At 37.6% G+C, this 19,293-nt stretch overlaps 1 protein-coding gene across 13 annotated transcripts in view; it reads right to left on the bottom strand.

Annotated features, from left to right (window-relative positions):
- The window catches only part of NOL4 (nucleolar protein 4), a 413,344-nt gene that overhangs the window by 217,037 nt on the left and 177,014 nt on the right, over nt 1-19,293 (bottom strand). Inside the window, exon 1 of one of the 13 annotated variants that reach the window (XM_047698448.1) lies at nt 13,221-13,479. The exons of 11 other annotated variants lie outside the window; for them this stretch is intronic. The gene's annotated coding sequence lies outside the window, so the exon portion shown is untranslated. Of the gene's footprint in view, nt 1-9,564; nt 9,607-13,220; nt 13,480-19,293 lie in introns of those variants that run through there. One more of the 13 variants, XM_047698446.1, reaches the window with a different exon arrangement.

Below are 19,293 nucleotides of genomic sequence, written 5' to 3'. Positions count from 1 at the left end.
ACCAATTAGCACAGATCCTAGAAATACTATTTGTTTAAATTATGTCTAATGTCGTCACAAGAGTCGATGGTTAGCTCTCTCTATATAAAGAGAATTAACCTATAACATCAAGTATGATATATCTATATATATTTATATCTTTAAGTATATAAATATGCATTTATGTGTTCTCTCCATATATAAACATAATGTGATGTATATATATTTGAAATCTCCCAAAGCACCTGGCCTACATTCTCATTCAGCTACTTTCAGTAGTTCTTCATTATGGTCTTTAGGCCAAGTGCCTTAGGCAAAATGAATAGGAAAAAAATATATATATAATCCTCATTTTAAGATTAGTACTTGGAAATTCAGTCCAAAAATCCAGCTCAGATGCTTATAGGGTCCAGAAAGCTTTTATAGTGTTCCCCCAAATGCACCACAGTCCTCTGCCCCCAGTCCTTTGGTGCCCCCTTATTAAACTGCCCTTTAATATCTGAACATAAAGCTAATTTTTAAATCCAAAATACAGACATAAATAACCCTGTGTCAAAAGATTGATCCCTTAATATGCAAAAAAATAGAAAAAAAATTTTTAAATCCTTCAAAGTCTATTTAACAAAATGGAGTTTAGGGGCCAGCCCCTTCATCACTTTATCACTCCTACCCTCTGTTCTAAGTCTTCTTCTAGTCTAGGGTCCCCTCTAAAAAAATTGAAGTATATCCATTGCTAGACTGTACCCTTCATTTTTTCTCTCCTTTCAACTTTTTATTTAAATTCCAGTTAGTTAACATACATTGTAATATTAGGCTCGGGTGTAGGAATTCACTAATTCCTTCATTGCTTAGGTACAACACCCAGGGATCAGTATAAGTGCCCTCCTTAATACCCATCACCCATTTAACCCCTCCCCTCCCCCACCCACCTCCTCTCCAGCAACCCTCAGTTTGTTCTTTATATTTAAGAGTCTGTTTATGGTTTGCTTCTCTCTTTTATCACCCCCTATGTTCGACTATTTTGTTTCTTAAATTCCACATATGAGTGAGATTATATGTCCATACTCTACATCTTACACCGTAGCTCCCTCTACTCTGCAACATGAAGCAGGCAATCCAGTCTAAAGAAATCCTTCGTGAGAACACAAGCAGCAATGTGACATCATCTGTAGCAACTTCTTACTCAACATATTTCCAAAGGCAAGGGAAACAAAAGCAAAAATGAACTACTGGGACTTTGTCAAGATAAAAATTTCCTCACAGTGAAGGAAACAAACAATAAAACTGAAAGACAACCTACACATGGGAGAAGATATTTGCAAATGACATATCTGGTAAAGAGTTAGTATCCAAAAGCTATAAAGAACTTAATCAAACTCAATACCCAAAAAACAAATAATCCAGTTAAATGGGCAGAAGACATGAAGAGACATTTTTCCAAACAAGATATACAAATAGCTAACAGACAGGGGCGCCTGGGTGGCTCAGTGGGTTAAGCCGCTGCCTTTGGCTCGGGTCATGATCTCAGAGTCCTGGGATCGAGCCCCGCATTGGGCTCTCTGCTTGGCGGGGAGCCTGCTTCCTCCTCTCTCTCTGCCTGCCTCTCTGCCTGCTTGTGATCTCTCTGTCAAATAAATAAGTAAAATCTTTAAAAAAAAAAACAAAAACAAATAGCTAACAGACAAACAACTAACAACTAAAAGACAGCTCAATGTCACTCAACATCAAAAAAATACAAATCAAAACTATGATGAGTTTCCCTCTGTCAGAATGGCTAAAATTAACAACACAGGAAACAACAGGTGTTGGCAAGGACCGGGAGAAAGGGAAACCTTCTTCCACTGTTGGTGGAAATGCATATTAGTGGAACCGCTCTGGAAAACAGTATGGAGATTCCTCAAAAAGTTAAAAATAGAACTATCCTATGTTCCAGCAATTTCACTCATAGGTACTTACCCAAAGGATACAAAAATACTGATTCCAAGGGGCACATGTCCCCAATGTTTATAGCAGCATTGTCAGCAATAGCCAAAGTATGGAAAGAGCCCAAATGTCCATCAACCAATGAATGCATAAAGAAAAACGGTATGTATGTATACAGAATATACATACAGTGGAATATTACTCAGCCATCAAAAGTATGAAATTTTGCCATTTGCAATGACATGGATGGAGCTAGACTGTATTATGCTAAGAGAAATAAGTTGGTCAGACAAGGACAAATACTATATGCTCATACGTGGAATTTAAGAAATAAAACAGATGACATCGGGGAAAGAAGGAAAAAAAAGAGAAGGGGAGGCAAACAGTGGATGGGCAAAAGGGGTCATGAATATGAAGGAGGACACGTGTGATAAGCACCGGATGTCATATGTGAGTGACAAATCACTAAATTCTACTCCTGAAACTGGTATTGCACTATATGTTAACTAACTAGAATTTAAATGAAAACTTGAAACAAAGACAGATGATAGATAATCGATAGATAGATAGATAGATAATAGATCGATCCTTTGCTGGGCAGCCCCATTCCTTCCCCAGTCTAAAACCCTGACACATTCCTGCCTTTGTCCATTTGTAGTTGTCACCTACAAATTTCTTCCTCATTTTTCTTATTTCCTTTCTTCAGATCCTTCTGATGACTTTTCCATTCTTTGATTTCTACTTTGCTCAACTTTTATAATACTGTTATTGAGTAAACAGCACTGTTCTATGTTTTATCTTTTACTTATATGCAAAAATTTTAACTGCTGATTACAGAAGTCTTGCACATCGACATCCTTAATACCACAAAAATCTTTCAAAAAGTAAGTAATCAACATATTTGCAAACTATAATCCAGATTATATACTATTTAATAATGCTATCTTAAACATGTACAAAAGAATGATGCTACATTTTGAAGTCAAACTTTCACACTAAGGAGTTTACTAATATAAATAAATAAATATATATGTATATAGGTATATATAAAAAGTTTAAGGGCATTGATTTTAAAATGATAAAACCAATATTGAGGGTAAGAAAGTACAGAGGGATTCAGTTTTCCCCCTCCAAAGTGAAGGATAAGTTCTTAAAACTTGACCTCTTTATTGCTAAGAAGAAGGAACTAGAGAGGTATTGTGCTAAGCGAAATGAGTCCACCAGAGAAAGACAATTATCATATGATCTCACTGATAGGAGAAATTTGAGAAACAAGACAGAAGATCATAGGGGAAGGGAGGGAAAAATGAAACAAGATGAAACCACATAGGAAGGTAAAACATAAGAGACTCTTCATCTCAGGAAACAAAGTGATGGTTGCTGGAGGGGAGGGTGGGTAGGAGGGATCGGGTGGCTGGGTGATGCACATTGGGGAGGGTAGGTGCTATGGTGAGAAAAAATAAAAGAATTTTTAGTCTTTAAAAAAAAGGGGCACATTATCTGGTTTTTGATTGCAATGAAAGTGGCTTTTTCACTTGACCTTGGTGAAGACACACTAGATCAGATGGCAGTCTAGGCATCTGTAGCAGCTCAGGATTGAGCATGAAGCCTGGGCTAATCTCCAACCAGAGAAATTCTGTCAGTAAAAAATAAGATTTAGTGCAATGCCCTGTATTCTTCCTGGGGTAACTTTGCTTTTTGATAACAGGTCCTGATTCTTTATCCAGCTGGCCATCATGAACTGAGCACCACCTGGTTCACTGAATGTCAAATTCATGCACACTTCGGAGCCCTCCTTCACTGAGTGGAAGTACAATATATAGAAAGGAGTCTATTCATGCCCCAGGGGTGTATGAGCATGACCTGCCATACACGAATTCCTTCTTTAATCTCTGTCTATGGTCTTCAATGAAATTCTTTGTGAAAAATTGAGAATAAAAAATGTCAGCCAGGTTTCCATGATTCTGTGAAACTCTGTGATGGTACAGTTGCTTTCATGGATAGGCCCAAATGGACAATGAAATCCATTTAGTGAACCTTGAGGATAGGTCTGGTTATGTATTCTCTTTAGAACAGAGATAGTCAGAGGTTATTTTTTTATGATATTTCTTTGGTAGCAGCCAAATGGTGTAGAGACTTGAAAAGGAAAAGTTGGAGGATCTTTTAATAGAAGTTGAAGGAAGGATGATATTGATAGATCTTTCATAACAGGCAAGGGTAAAACAATTGTATTAGACACTTCTAATTAGAAAGGATAGTTATTTGTCCTCAGCAGAATGGATACTTATTGTTGACTTGGTCCTGCATTTTACTCACCCATTCTTCCTCCTCCACCACCACATAAGAACCCTCAGAATGTTTTATATACTCCCTTTTCCTCCACACATGAATTTCAATCAAGGAAATCATATAATACAAAAATAAATGAAATAATCAGAGGATTTCCCATGGAGCTATTAATCTTATTCTCTACTCCATTATTGACAAACTGTGGACATTCTAAAATAATGGAATGAACTATTAAAAACTCAGCTATGATGCCACTGAAAGATACAATCCAAGCCTGAAGGGCTGCTTTTCAGGATGTGATATATGCTGTAAACCAGCTACTGATTCTTGGGGCTGCCTTTCTCTTAGCCCCAATATCAGCCTGGGAAAAAAGTCTCTTCTGAGATAGCAATGATACTTCCAATAATTCTCTGAAGTTATGGGTTCCATTGGCCTATAAGAAGGACACTTCCAAAAAAGGGATAGACAACTGCCCATTTCACACCATGTAGGCCATTATGGGAACAGATAAAAAGAAGAGCTGTGTGTTGGCCATGATCACTGATCCTGAACACTAAGAGAATGAAAGATGTCCAAAAAACAGAATGGACTGGGACACAGGCCCATAAGAGTACCTGAAGCATTTTTCATTTCACTTTGCCTAAGGAAAATATTGTCAAGGCAATCCTTATAGGCAGAGATAAAAATCTCATTCCCTAACATGATTTGCCATCTTGAAAATAAGTAGTTTAACTGCTAGCTAAAGAGAAGAAAATGTGGAATGAGTAGTGGAACTAGTTAGTCATATTAGCTGTGGCTCTGGAACCAGATGCAGAAAGGAATGCAATATTCATCTGGATTTCTTTGTTTGCCATCAAGTGTTGGAAGATTAAAACACATTTCTCATTTCTTTAGGTTTTATTTCCACTGTTGTATCTATGGTGTGGTGATAGTAGATAAATATACTAACTGGTCTGTTAATCACATAATTTCAATTGCTACAGAACTAAAGAAGAAATGAACATCACTTGGTGATCTGGCCTCAGAAATTGGAGCTCCTCAATACCATCTCTGAATGCAATAGCTGGACAGGACTTAGATTTCTTTCCATTTGAGGAAGAATGAGATTGGTTGAGGTTTATGTTAAATAGGTGGTAACTATTTGGTACGATTACCTTTGGCAATATGAGAGAGTTACGTGATGTGTGATATGCAATGGTGTGGTGTGTGTGCATGTGTGCATTTTAGCAGCCAAATGATGGTAGGCACTAAGCATCCATTGGATTGGAAACCTAGTGCATATGATTCCTTCCTAGAGCATTTTCCAGATGGCATATCATATTAGGGAATGAGAAAAATTTCAAGCTGTGAGACAGAAAAGAAGTCACTGGAATTAGGTCTTTTTATCTCAACCTCTAGAAAAAAAGTACAAAAATTACTATCACTGAAGGTACCATGACTTTTTTAAAAACTGGGGTGGTCTTTTGTTCCTAACTTCTTCAGATTAGTGGATTACCAACTCTTTCATGAGTTTTGTCAGAAACTCCAGTACCTCCCCATTAGAATCCCATTCTTTGCGTTGTTTTCATTTAATTTAGCCAAAGATGATTTTTTAACTTGAAAAAAGCAAACTTAACTAATATATATTTGTTTTACTTTTGAGAAAACTGAGGAAAAGAAATGTTAAGTGACTTGATTTTATCTTACTAAGAATACAATTTATACTTTGAAAGGACTTGGAATCACAATACAATATAGTCAAAGAACTAGAGGACTCTAAACTCAGAAAGAACATTGTCAGAGATGATGAAGAGAAACACAGTTGAATCAATTTAAAGATGTTACCTGTCAGACGATCAAAGATTAGAATTTACATAGAATCGGTATTTTTGTACAATATATGGGAAATATTTTTTTTAAGATTTTATTTATTTATTTGACAGACAGATCATAAGTAGGCAGAGAGGCAGGCAGAGAGAGAGGGGGAAGCAGGCTCCCTCCTGAGCAGAGAGCCCGATGTGGGGCTTGATCCCAGGACCCTGAGACCATGACCTGAACCGAATGCAGAGGCTTAACCCACTGAGCCACCCAGACTCCCCAGGAAATCTTTTTGACAAAATTATCAAAATATTAAGAGTTTCTCTACCTCTAGAGGAATTTAATTATGAAATGTAAACTATTGAAGGGAAATGTCCAGTCCTTACTCCTTTATCAATTTATATTGCCACATAGTAAATATTCAATAACTATTTGTTGAACTGGATAATACCAAGAGGTGATAGTCCCATATCTATTTAATGTCTGCTTTTCAGTGTGCCATTGATGCCTTGGTGATGAAGGTGGTCAAATAAGGAGGAATGCAAGCCATAGTAAAGAGCCGACAGAGACTTCTGCCACAGCCAATAAGGAAACAAGGAGCTCAGTTCTATAGTCACAAGAGGCTGTGTACATTTATGACCTATTTAACTGTGAGATATGGATGTTGTTTTGAGCTGCTAAGTGTGCAGTAATTTGTTACACAGCAATGTGAAATGAATACAGCAACAAACATAAAGGATTTTCTATGCTGTCTTGGGATAAGTAACACCACTCAGAATTATTTAACCAGGGGCATCTGGGTGGCTCAGTGGGTTAAAGCCTCTGCCTTCAGCTCAGGTCATGATCCCAGGGTCCTGGGATCAAACCCCACATCGGGCTTTCTGCTCAGTGAGGAGCCTGCTTTCCTTCCTCTCTGCCTGCCTCTCTGCCTACTTGTGATCTCTCTCTGTCAAATAAATAAATAAAATCTTTAAAAAAACTCTTAAAGAATTATTTAACTATATTTCATATGATAAGTGTATATCAGTGGTTCTCAAACTTTAATTGCTTCAGAATTTTCTAGAGAAACTATTAAAAATGCAGACCACTTAAACATGAAAAATCTCTACCCCCAACAAAACCCAGAAATCTTGGTTTAATTCACCTTAAGGGGCAAGTAATCTAGAAGTATTTCTCAAAGAAGAGTTTTGGGGCCACATGTGAGAAATTAATGTGGATAATATCCAATAACTAACTGGTTGAACATGTGATTGTGGGAAGCAACTCTTGATACCAAGAGAACTAAATACAACTGACAGCCATCAAATCTGAGTTTAGGAAGACTGAATCTGAGGATATTTTAGTCCCATTTAATCAATCTTTAGGAAATTTTCAGAAAAAGATGCCAGCAAGCCAAATATTCTCTTAACAAAATCTAATAAACAAGAGCACTTATTGCCAGTGTGGCCCCACTTTTAAAAGACTCATGAACGAATAGGATTTTTTTCCCGTAGAGTGAATGTAAATGTGTGACTAAGGAACTAAAGGCATAATTTCAGGCAAGAAGATTACCTTGATTACCTTGACTTGCAAACTCTTGGGGAAGAAGATCTTTACCAAGGTCAAGTGTAAGTTTGCAAAAGCAAGAATCTTCCCTCTGCCCATAAAGCAGAACTGCATATCACCTATGTGCTCACATGTGCTGAAGTCACTGTGCGTTTTGCTCATATGGTAGGTAAAGAGGAAACATTGTCAAAACCTCCAAAGTTTGGCTTTGGGCCCCTCATGTTCTCTTACCCATCTTAACGGCCAATCTTCCAGTTGTCTGTGTGCCCACTGGCTCAGATGTAAATCATTGTTCAAGGAAGAGACTGACAGATTGGTTGATTGATTGGTTGATTGGCCTTTGACTGAAATTCCCCATAGAAAAAATATTACTTCAGCTAGGCACTTGTAATTTAAACATCTCATCTCTAACTGTGGAATGAAAGGCTTTTCCTCTTGATATTTCCAGCCTAGGTGAAGAAGTGTATTGTATTTTGGGGGTGTGTATAGAAGGAGGAATCTTGTAATCATACTAGAAATCTTGTAATCATAAATTTAGAGTAATTTAGGGGCACCTGGGTGGCTCAGTGGGTTAAGCCTCTGCTTTCGGCTCAGGTCATGATCTCAGGGTCCTGGGATCGAGCCCCACATCGGGCTCTCTGCTTGGCAAGGAGCCTGCTCCTCCTCTATCTCTCTGCCTGACTCTCTGCCTACTTGTGATCTCTCTCTGTCAAATAAATAAATAAAATCTTAAGAAAAAAAAATTTAGAGTAATTTAGAGGCTAATGATTAAAGTGCATGCTCTACGATGTTTTCTCTTAAGCCCTTCATCTGCCAGAAATTCCTCTCCTTACTGCAGTGAGTAAGCCAGAACTACTCAATAGGAAGCTGAAGATCTCATCCCCAGCATTCTGAGATAGCAAGAAACTTGAGCCACTACAAACTTCTTAGACCTAAAAAACAAACAAATCCTAAAATAGGATTATGAAAGGCTTTCATACACATTCCATCTTACACTTCAGTCATTTGCTGGTTTGATCTATTCTTTGCAAACCATTTCCCAGATTTCTTTGCCTATTGTCTTATGGCTTAGTTCAAATGATGGGAGATGCTGGCAAAGACCAAGGATGGGAGAAAGAGAAAACGTGTGGGTATCCCTACCCTTACTTTACAAATACACCCTCTCTGATTCAGGGCTCCAGCTCAGGATTCTTCCTCCCCATATCCCAGCCCATGCCAGAAAGCATCTTCCATGAATCTCACACAACCAGGTGGGCAGCTCTGGCTCTCGGGTTCTTGGGTTCTAGTAACAGCCAACTCCTCCCTGGTTTTTCTACCTCCAGCTGTAGCAGTGGCTTCCTTCTGCTATCAATCTCTGTATTGCTTTACCATCTTCTGTTTAGCATTTCAGCTCTTCTAACACCATCGTTAATAGTTCCTGGTATTGAGTTTTTCTAATGAATAACATGGAATGGGCTCCATTTTCTAGATTGGATCACAACTGATACAATTCACCTTATTCTGGCTTCAAGACGTCTGTTTTCTATCATCTTTGGTGGTATTATAGCCAATCTTTGTGATTTTTTTTCCCCTGTTAATGTCAATTCATTATTTGATATCCAGGAGATCTCCACCAAACTTTCTTTACTATTTCTGCCTCTGGTGTTAAAAATCCATCACTGTCAGTAACAGTGGTACTCTAAGCCAGTAAGAGTTTTGGTGACAATTTATAAAGCATTACTATTTAGACACTTGTCACAATACTAATATCTTTCTAACAAAGACTATATTATTCTAGATTCATCTGAATTATATCATTGATTTGAATCATTATACATTGTAATTATACAACTCATTTTGGTAGTTATTAGACCTTTACAAAATTTACAACAGATCTAGGAATAAAATAACACCACCATTTTCCTAATTTAAAGGGCTTGATAAAGATAAAATGAAGAACTTGCTCAAGTCACATTGATAATGACAAATATAGGATTAAGAACTGGTCCTTTAATTCTAAATCAAATTTCTGTCTAAATTGTATGGTTATACCTCAGCAGGAAACACTTGTCCAGGTATTATGAAGAGAAGAGCCTGAAAAAGACAGATAATATGCTATGTTGGGGGGGGTACCAAGTTAACTTTGGAGAAAACTCTTAGAGACACTAAATTGAAAGATTTTATCTGAGGTTACCCATTTTTGCAATACTTCATAAAATCAGGGATCACAATGAATAGCCTACTACCACCTTCCACTAATTGTAACAAAGGCTTTCTGCCTAACCTTCATGCAATTAGCATAAACTGAGTAGCTATGATGTTTTTATAAATATAAATGAACTTTCAATATCGCCATGATTATAAGTACAGGCTGACCAATTACATGGTATTTATAACCAAAGACAACTATATTTGACATTCAGGGCTGAATGACATCAAATGATATCATTTTAAGAAACTTGTTAAAGCTTTAAATAAATAGAAGGAAAAAATAACATAATTTATGAAATATGAGATAGAAAACCAACATTAACATCAGTATTTGGAGGATACAGAAAATTAATTTTACTCTTGAAAGAAAATAGTAACACATTTCCTACTTCCTATTTGAAAAATGATTTCATCTTATCACAAGAAAAAATAATTTGTAACTACATGTGGCAAAGAATATTAACTGGATTTATCATAGTGACCATTTTACCATGTACACATATATCAAATCATTATGTTTACACCTGAAATTAGCACAATGTTAAGTATCAATTATACCTCAATATTAAAAAAATCAATAAAGGGCTTACCTATAGGGCAGGGTTAAAATCTATTCAAACTACAAAGAAGCCAGTGGTCCTGTGGTCATCCCAAGAGGATAAAACTCTAACATCACTTTCATTCCCACCCTCTCCTCTCCCATCACACCAGATCACCAGAGCCTAGGTGAGAGGTAGACAAGGACCAACTCCCACATTCATGGAAGAGGATGTGAAATCTGAACGACTGTGGGTGGCTTCATCTCTATGTATGAGTATTCAGTAAGTGCACATGGTGTGTATACACTTCTAGGTGCCAGGTTGAAAGGACTATAAGTAAATACAAAAGAAATGGGCAGAAGGAAAGAAAGAACTACTTGCCCAAATCTAAAATAAAGTGCTCTGTAAAAAATAGCAAGCTCTGTGCTTGCAACATAAAGAGGTACTTTTATAATAAAACGTCTTAATAACAGCAGAATCCTGGGGCGCCTGGATGACTCAGTGGGTTGGGCCTCTGCCTTTAGCTTAGGTCCTGATCTCAGGGTCTTGGGATCGAGCCCCACAGCAGAGAGCTCAGCGGGGAGCCTGCTTCCCCCCCCCCCCCCGCCGCCTACTTGTGATCTCTCTCTCTGTCAAATAAATGAATAAAATCTTTAAAAAAAATAATAGCAGAATCCTAAAAAAAGTGGGGGGAGAATCCTAGATTATATATCATGAGTCCACATAGCACTCAGATGTTTGTTATTGCCTGGGATAAAATGCTGAAACATTTTCAATAACAGAAATAGTACTCGCTTTTGTTGTATTAATTGTAGACAGTAAATATAGAAGAGTTGTTTCCACATTTTACATTTCTCAAATTCGGTACACTTAAGTCCATATAAATATTTAATTTTGTTAATCCCATATTAAATGACCAATAGTTAGTCCTAGCACTGATTTGGAGGAAAGGGAGGATTATGGTTCAAGAGAACCATGAAAGTTCTCAAAGCTATCATCCAGTTTGAAGCCAAGCAAACTTTCAAATCATGGATGGCTGAGGACTGAGGTAGACTCTAACTGAGCAGCCTGAGCAACGTCAGGGCAGCCATCTTGCTCCAAATTCTCTTCTAGAAAACAGGCTCTCACACATCCATCTCTTCCACCATTCAAGGAACACTATTTACATTGATCTTATTTTCTAAAGTCTTACTTTTCACAGTTCAAAATTTTTTATATTATACACTAACTTTTCACACATTTGTCATCTTTTTTTTTTTTAAAGATTTTATTTATTTATTTGACAGAGATCACAGAGAAGCAGCAGAGAGAGAGGAAGAAGCAGGCTCCCTGCTGAGCAGAGAGCCCGATGTGGGGCTCGATCCCAGCCCTCTGGGATCATGACCTGAGCCGAAGGCAGAGGCTTTAACCCACTGAGCCACCCAGGCGCCCCACATTTGTCATCTTTTTCCAAATATTCGTAGAGACATGGACCTTACTTTAGTATTCCTTTGTATAAAGTAACGTATTTAGTAAGTCACAAGTAGAAATATAATGTTTCTTAAAAAGTCAATGGAGGAAGAGAAAACATTTTGGTTTTTGCTGATGTTTTATTTTTTGTAGTAAAAAGACTGGCAAGAGGTAATGTCAGCATGGGTTAAAAGAAAAAAAAGAAAAGAAAAAGAAAAAGCTTAAGAATTGAAAGGATTCCCAGGTAACAAAGAGCACCTGGGCGGCTCAGTTGGTTGAGCACCTGACTCTTGATTTTGGCTCAGGCCATGTTCTCAGGGTCATGAGATGGACCCCTGAGGCGGGTTCTGTGCTCAGCAGGGAATCTGCTTGAGATTCTTTCTCCCTCCCTGTCCCTACCCCTCTGTCCCCAACCCCAACTCATGCTCTCATTCTTGTTCTAAATGAATAAATAATATAAAATCTTTAAAAAAAGAAAGGATTCTCAGGTAATGAATATTCTTTTTATATTAGTGATATATATGTTCATTTTCATTAACACTCTTTCTATCATAACAAATCATTGAATTGCCCTCAAAACAAAATTACAAAATCTGTCTTGGCTGACCATTAAAAAACTAATTTCTCAAAGTTTCTATCCTGACTATATCAACTTAAACTCTCTGAATAATACCAAGATAAGAGCTCTTACAGTGTGATTATTTCTAATTAGCCAAGAGCTGGTCAAAATACACTCCCTCCCCACTGTATCTCATGCTGCTGTACTAATGTTACACAACCATGGCCATCCATAAAATCTTTCTTTGGATAAAGTGCAGTAGATTCTGGTTTGAAAGATATTGTTTCTTGGCTTTAGCAGAGAGGAAACATCTACTGAGTTGTGACTGGCTAGTTTAGAGGTGGTGTCCAGTGCCAATGGTACCTTGTCAAGTTCCTTCTTCAGTGGCTTTCCAGGAAAAGAAAGAGGACAACTAGTTTCCATTGAACATATCATTTTAGTGTATGGATCTCCTCTCTGTACTCCCTTGTAGAACAAATTAACCTGCCTACTGCCTTGGTGTAGCCATATGACCTCCCCAGACCCAAACTGCCAAGGTAGGCACCTGACCAAGGACCATCAAACTGTAAGAAGTCAAAGCCACAATCACTGTGGTCAAATCAAAAAAGCAAATTGCTCAAAAAGATTCTACCCCTTGGAATTTAAACTGACACCTTTCTCTTCAATGTGTGGACTAATGATGAGCAGCATCAAAATCACCTGTGAACTTGTTAAAAATATCAAATCTCAGGCTTTACTGCAGACCGACTGAATCACAACTTGCATTTTAACATGACTTCCAGATAATTGTATGATAGGTGGGGGTGGGGGGGGGAGGGGACAGCAGAAGACAGGAGGAATGTGGTTGAGGAGAAGAACTTATTTCACTTTGAATAAGATAATAACATACAAATCACCTCAGCTATTTTATTATTTAGCATAATAAAAATCTCAGAAGCCCAAACTCCTACCTTGCTTAGTAACTGCAGCTAAAATAAGAAAGATTGGACAGAAGGGGTTCCAGGGACCATGAACAAGCTAAATTCATCAGAGAAAGCCAGAGTTGGGAGACAGATGGACAGAGAAAAGGTTTACAATGGACGGTATATATGTGGTAGGCTGGCTTCACACAGTCCTGGTGACAGCATAAGTATTAACTGTGCCCCCTCTGACTCCAAATGGACAGTAAATTGTATGATAACCCTGTGTATAATTCAGTGAGACCAAGGCTAATTCATAGGCTGGCTGCTCTACTCTTCCTATACTTGGGTGCCTTAAGTCACTGTCTCCCTTATTATGACATCATTCTTACAGACACTGACCCCTCCCTTCTGCCCTCATCATTTGAAGTAACTGATGCAAAAAAGTATACTGCTTAATTAGTGCTGACTGTTTGCCATTAAAAATAATTTAATATTATATGCCGGGTGCTTATTTCATTATATCTAATCCTCACGGCAGACCCAGCTAATCTAAAATCTCAGAGGCATATTCTGGAATCTCGAACAAATGACTTCCATTAAAACACCACAGGTGCCAGGGCCCAATTCACAATCAGGGCAGCGGACTCCAGAGCCCCTGTCTTTTCCCCTCACCCACGTATCTCATGTCATCCAGTTCTTTAGGTGATGCTGCAAACACTGGTTATGAAAAAAAAAAAAAATGGCAGGTATTGTCTCTGGAAGTATATAAGTACTTTTTGTAAGATACTATCCTCTATTTTTCTGACAAAATGCTTAGATGCTTTGCAGATACAGGTTGAGCATTATTTTCTAGACTATACTGAAGCAAGACATGGAAAATTTTTATCATACTCTATTTAAATATATTTTTACCCAAAATGTGCCTTTTTCCTATAACCACCAAGATATACTAACCAATTTGCTGTAGTAAAGAGTGACAAAATAACTGAAAGTAAGTTAACGGATGAAACCAGGACAGAATTTCACATTTATTCACATACAAATCACCTCAGCTATTATTTACAACTGTTATTAAGTAGTGCGAGTGATTTAATGTCTCAGAAAAAAAAAAAAACACACAAAACTATTTCTCCTTTTTATATTAAGAATCCTATCTTAAAGGCAAAGGAAAGCAATGGCTTAAGTGAGATTCTAGTTTGCCCACATATTCCGGCATTTGGAAAGGAATCATTCTAATTGTATTTATAATCTTTTTGTTTAAAGGTTTATTTACTTGAGAGAGGGAGAGAGAACGCGTGTGCACACACATATGGGGGTGGGGCAGAGGGAGAGAATCTTCAAGGATACTCCCCTGCCCCAAGTAGGAAGCCCAAATCGGGGCTCAAAGATCTCAGGACCCACAAGATCATGACCTGAGCTGAAACCAAGAGTCAGAGGCTTAAACAACTGAGCCACCCAGGTGCCCCCTTTATATTCTTAATAATAAAAGCTCAGAATTTCAACTTCTATATGCTTCGTCTTAATGTTATCTCTGTTTTTTTAAAGGGTACATGCAAGAATGCATCCTAAGACTGCACATGTTTGGGTTAAATATTCACAGATTCCTAATTCCAGTTCTAATTACTTTTGCTTATTTTTCATTTTAGGGGTAGGAACAGGGAATGGGAGGCAGGGATATATGGGGAGCATAGCACAAGGCTTGCCACATACAAGAGGCTTAACAAATTCTAAAGAAATCTAAATAATCGAAATCAAAATGAAAGGAAGGAAGGCAGAAAAGGAGAGAGAGAGAAACACACAGGGATGGAGACACATACTGTTTAGCAATCAAAGAAAATATACATATTCCCCCTGAATTGGAGTATCTGAGGAGTTCTGTTTGTTGACTATGATTAAAATCAAGGTTATTAGGGCACCTGGGTGGCTCAGCTGCTAACCGAACCTGCCTTCGGTTCAGGTCATGGTCCCAGGGTCTTGGGATTGAGTCCTGCCCTGGGCTTCCTGCTCAGCAGAGAGCCTGTTTCTCCCTCCCCCACTCCCCCTACTTGTATTCCCTTTCTCTCTGTCAAATAAATAAATCAAATCTTTAAAATTAAAATAAAAAATAAAATAAAATAAAGGTAATTATTTATTCTATTGTGTAGACTGATAAAATTTCTCAGATAAATAGGCAGAGTAGGTAAAAACAAATGAAAGATTAAGGGGAACAGGAGGAAGAGTGAGTCACAGCAGGGGAAGGGAGAGGGGGATGAGGGGTACAAGGGTGAAGTGGGGGAAGACAGGAGAGGGGAAGGAAAGAAGGGGGAGGGAAAACAGGAGCGAGGAGGAAACTGGTTGAGAAGAAGCACTTAAATCACTTAGATATGGTTACTTGATTGATATCTGGGTCTCTCCCAGGACCTCCAGCTCAGAGAGAATAGGGATTAGGTCAATTTTTGCTCTTTGATTAATCCAGCACAGCTCCAATTCCCAAGGACGATGCTTTTCAAAGAATTTGTGATGAAGAATCGATCTTTTCATTTCCACTCTGTCATGGATAAATAGTTTGTGAAAACAAATACTGCTGGGAACAGAACATACAAAATACAAGCCCATTTATTTATTATTAAATTCTCCTGACATAAAATTGCTGTGATTGTGCACTTATCTTGTCATGGACCAGTAACCATTGTGCCATCCACTAACCACTCCTTGAAAAGCCTGACCTGGTAGAAACTCATTAAAACTTTGTAGGCTGTCGAATCCAGCCATCAGAACATTAACAGTTCAGCAATAAATTAAAGTTAGATTATGATTTTCCTGGAACTTGATCTCTCTGGGTTTTCCCCCGATTTTATTGCCAATTCTGAGAAGTTAACAGGGTGGTGAATCTGACCCTGATTTTTAAATGGCTACACTAAGGACAAAAGACAGGCTCCTCGGGGGATGGTCCCTTCCTGAGTCACAGAACAGAAAGGGACTCAGTTCACTCCACTCCCAGGCCACTGTTTTTTCCCATAGGCCTCAGTGGCTCTTTTATTCCTGCAATCAAATTGAACATGCAGCATTAATTAGCGAGGTGTAAGCACTTTTCGTTTTCACTTTTGGCTAGCAGATTCCAGTGAATCTCTAATTTACACATTTCAGTTCTGCAGACATTTACAGACCAATATTCTGAGAGCTAGTCTTTAATTTGGCTTAGCATCCATTACTGTATTTATAATGTTAAGAGGTGTATTTAATTGTCATTCCAGAAGAGACCCTGCCGCAAATAATCAATGGTTCCCAAAAGATAAGTGTGTGGTCAATCCCATTCTACTTTTCTTTTAGTCTGTAAATTGTTATGCCTTTTTGTGGTATTGGCTAGGAGAAAACAACGAGTAAGAAAAAAAAAACAAAAACGTAATAACTATGACAACTTCAGCAAATCATTGGCAAAATGTCCTTTCCAACAACCGATTCAAAATGATAAAAACGAAACCTATATTCAAAATCTTGGTGACCATTTTTTTTAAAGGATATCTGTTGAACAAGCTATCATTTATCTATCTTTTCTGGACAAAAGTACAAAACAAACTGTTAACAGTCATGATCTATTGAGAGTACAGCAGACTGCCCGAACGAAATAGGGGATCCTTCCTTCTTTGTACATTTCTGTACTTTTAAAAATATTTCTCATGAATATGTATTTAAATGAATATGTAATACTTTATTAATAATATATTGGTGATGGAAGTGATTCTAGGAAGTCTAAATGTTTTAAACATGAATATATATTTAAAACAAATGTGTAATATTTTATTAATACATTTTATTACTTTATCCACTGAACTTTGAAATAAAATAATACGCAAGGCAGGTTTCTTAGCCCTTTAGTAGATAGATGAGGGAACTACAGGGAGGTACAGCACTGAGATTCCAAGGGAAATATGTGTTATGCCAAATTTGTGAGCTTCCCACTTCCTTATGCTGCAGGGAAAAGACAAATGAGCACATTGTATCAGTTAATGGAATCTCCTTGTATTTCTAACTTGGGTCTCCAGGGGTAGATAAATAACAAACAGGACCCATGTGAAACATACACTGTGACAGTGATCTAACCCAGAATTTGAGGTAGTTCTGAGCCAAACTTGTTCAAGTACATTTGGTCAGAAGTACATTTTATATTTTAATTACCCTACTGAACTTTTCCCCTGGTCTGGTAAAACCAGTAAGAAATTCACTTAGTCTCTACAAGGTTGGCAGTGAGTGCAAAGAACACGTTAAGTTGGCAAAGGTCACATACAACACTGAAGATAATTTTATCTGATAACCAAAGATATTTTCGGAGGGAAAAAACATAAAGTAAATATTTGCCAGATTATAAACTAAATTTTACACCACAGGTCCAATAACACATAATTTGCTTGCAACAGACTATTTCTTAAAAAAAAAAAAAAAAAAAAAAAGAATGCTTAAGGTATTTAAAATGAGAAAGTTACTAACAATATCGTGTTAGTCCCCGTACAGCTTTTCCTCTTGACCAGTTAAAAACTATGATATTTGTTTTAAGAGAGGATAGGCCACTGAGAAAAGCCAAGCCTTGATAAGCCTTGATGTTGAGAAGAAACAATGCTAAATTAACAGGTTATAATTTTAAGCTCTAAAGAAATCTTAAAAGAACTTGAGAAAAATGCTGTGAAAATTTGTAACAAAAAAAGTGAGCAGAAAAGAAAAATCACATTCTTGGGCCTTTTCTTGCCCCCCACTCCCCACTGTGTAGAATGGCAACCAGAGGAAAGAAGTAAAGGTTAAGAAGATCCCTGATATCCTCTATTTGGCAGGAGTTAAGAGAAGCACATGTCTCCTTTCTGATATGGGTAGAGTCATCCCTCAGGACCTTATTAGCTACAGAAGAAAAAAAAAAAAAAGAAAACTTGGTTATCACCCTTAAATTCCCTACTCGCTTAAAGCAATTTCTAGAGCAAAGATACACACGTGTAGCATTCTCTAATAAAGTCATGGCTTCTGGGATTTTCCAAATTTCTAAGCTTCCTTTCAAGCATTAGAGAAATGTTATATGTGATTTTTTCTTTCTTTCTTTTTTTTTTCTTTCTTCCTCCCCCCCCCCTTTTTTTAACTAATTGGTATGGCCAATATTAGATAAGGTTGGAAGGTACAAGCAGTGAAAAAGTTAATTTCTCATTTTCTTTTTAAAGTCTACCTTAAGTTTGTTCCACAAATCATTGTAGTTGCCATATCATTATGTAATTGCTGTTCTTAATATTTATTATACAGGGGGCGCCTGGGTGGCTCAGTGGGTTAAAGCCTCTGCCTTCAGCTCAGGTCATGATCCCAGGGTCTTGGGATGGAGCCCCGCATCAGGCTCTCTGCTCCACAGGGAGCCTGCTTCCCTTCCTCTCTCTCTGCCTGCCTCTCCGCCTACTTGTGATCTCTGTCAAATAAATAATAAATTTAAAAAATATATTTATTATACAGGGCTAAACTTTATAATCATATTGTTAGTTTTTACAAAAAAGTATAAGATATAAGTGATTCTGTCACAGATAAAGTAATAGCCTTCAGAGAGTTTTCCAGTGCATGAATTTCTACATGTGATTTAAAAGGCTGACCATATAATACATACGCAGGCATTCAGGACCCATGTGTGAAAACCTTTTTTCTACAGGTTACAAAGCTGTAATATCCTTTAGTATATTTTGATGTTTTGACTCAGATATTGAGCCATTTACTCCTCTGAAGACCTGGTTATAAACGCTTTCCTTTCCTTCTTCTGGTGCTAATTATCTTACCCTTCTCTACTACACATTCAGTAAAACCTGTGAATGAAGACCGCATGCAGAAAGAGACAAGCTCCCTAGCCAGTAATGGCATCCTTACTTACAAACATGAAAAACTCTTAAGACATTCCTCTCAACAAGCCCCTTTCTCTAAACAAACAAACAAAAACAAAACACAAAGCAACAACACAACAAAATAAGTCATTCAGACAGAAAACATGATGGTGTTTAGAGGAATAGGTCCACCATTGCCTATCCCAGTTGTTATGAACCCTAATGGATACACACGGGAGGTAAAATGCTGGGAAAGTTTGTGAACATCTAATCACTGCCCAAACTGTTAGGCAAAGTGAAGGAGAGGT

Source organism: Lutra lutra, chromosome 12 (assembly GCF_902655055.1).
Source record: "Lutra lutra chromosome 12, mLutLut1.2, whole genome shotgun sequence".
Taxonomy (NCBI): Eukaryota; Metazoa; Chordata; class Mammalia; order Carnivora; family Mustelidae; genus Lutra; species Lutra lutra.
This window is presented reverse-complemented; position numbering and strand designations above follow the sequence as displayed.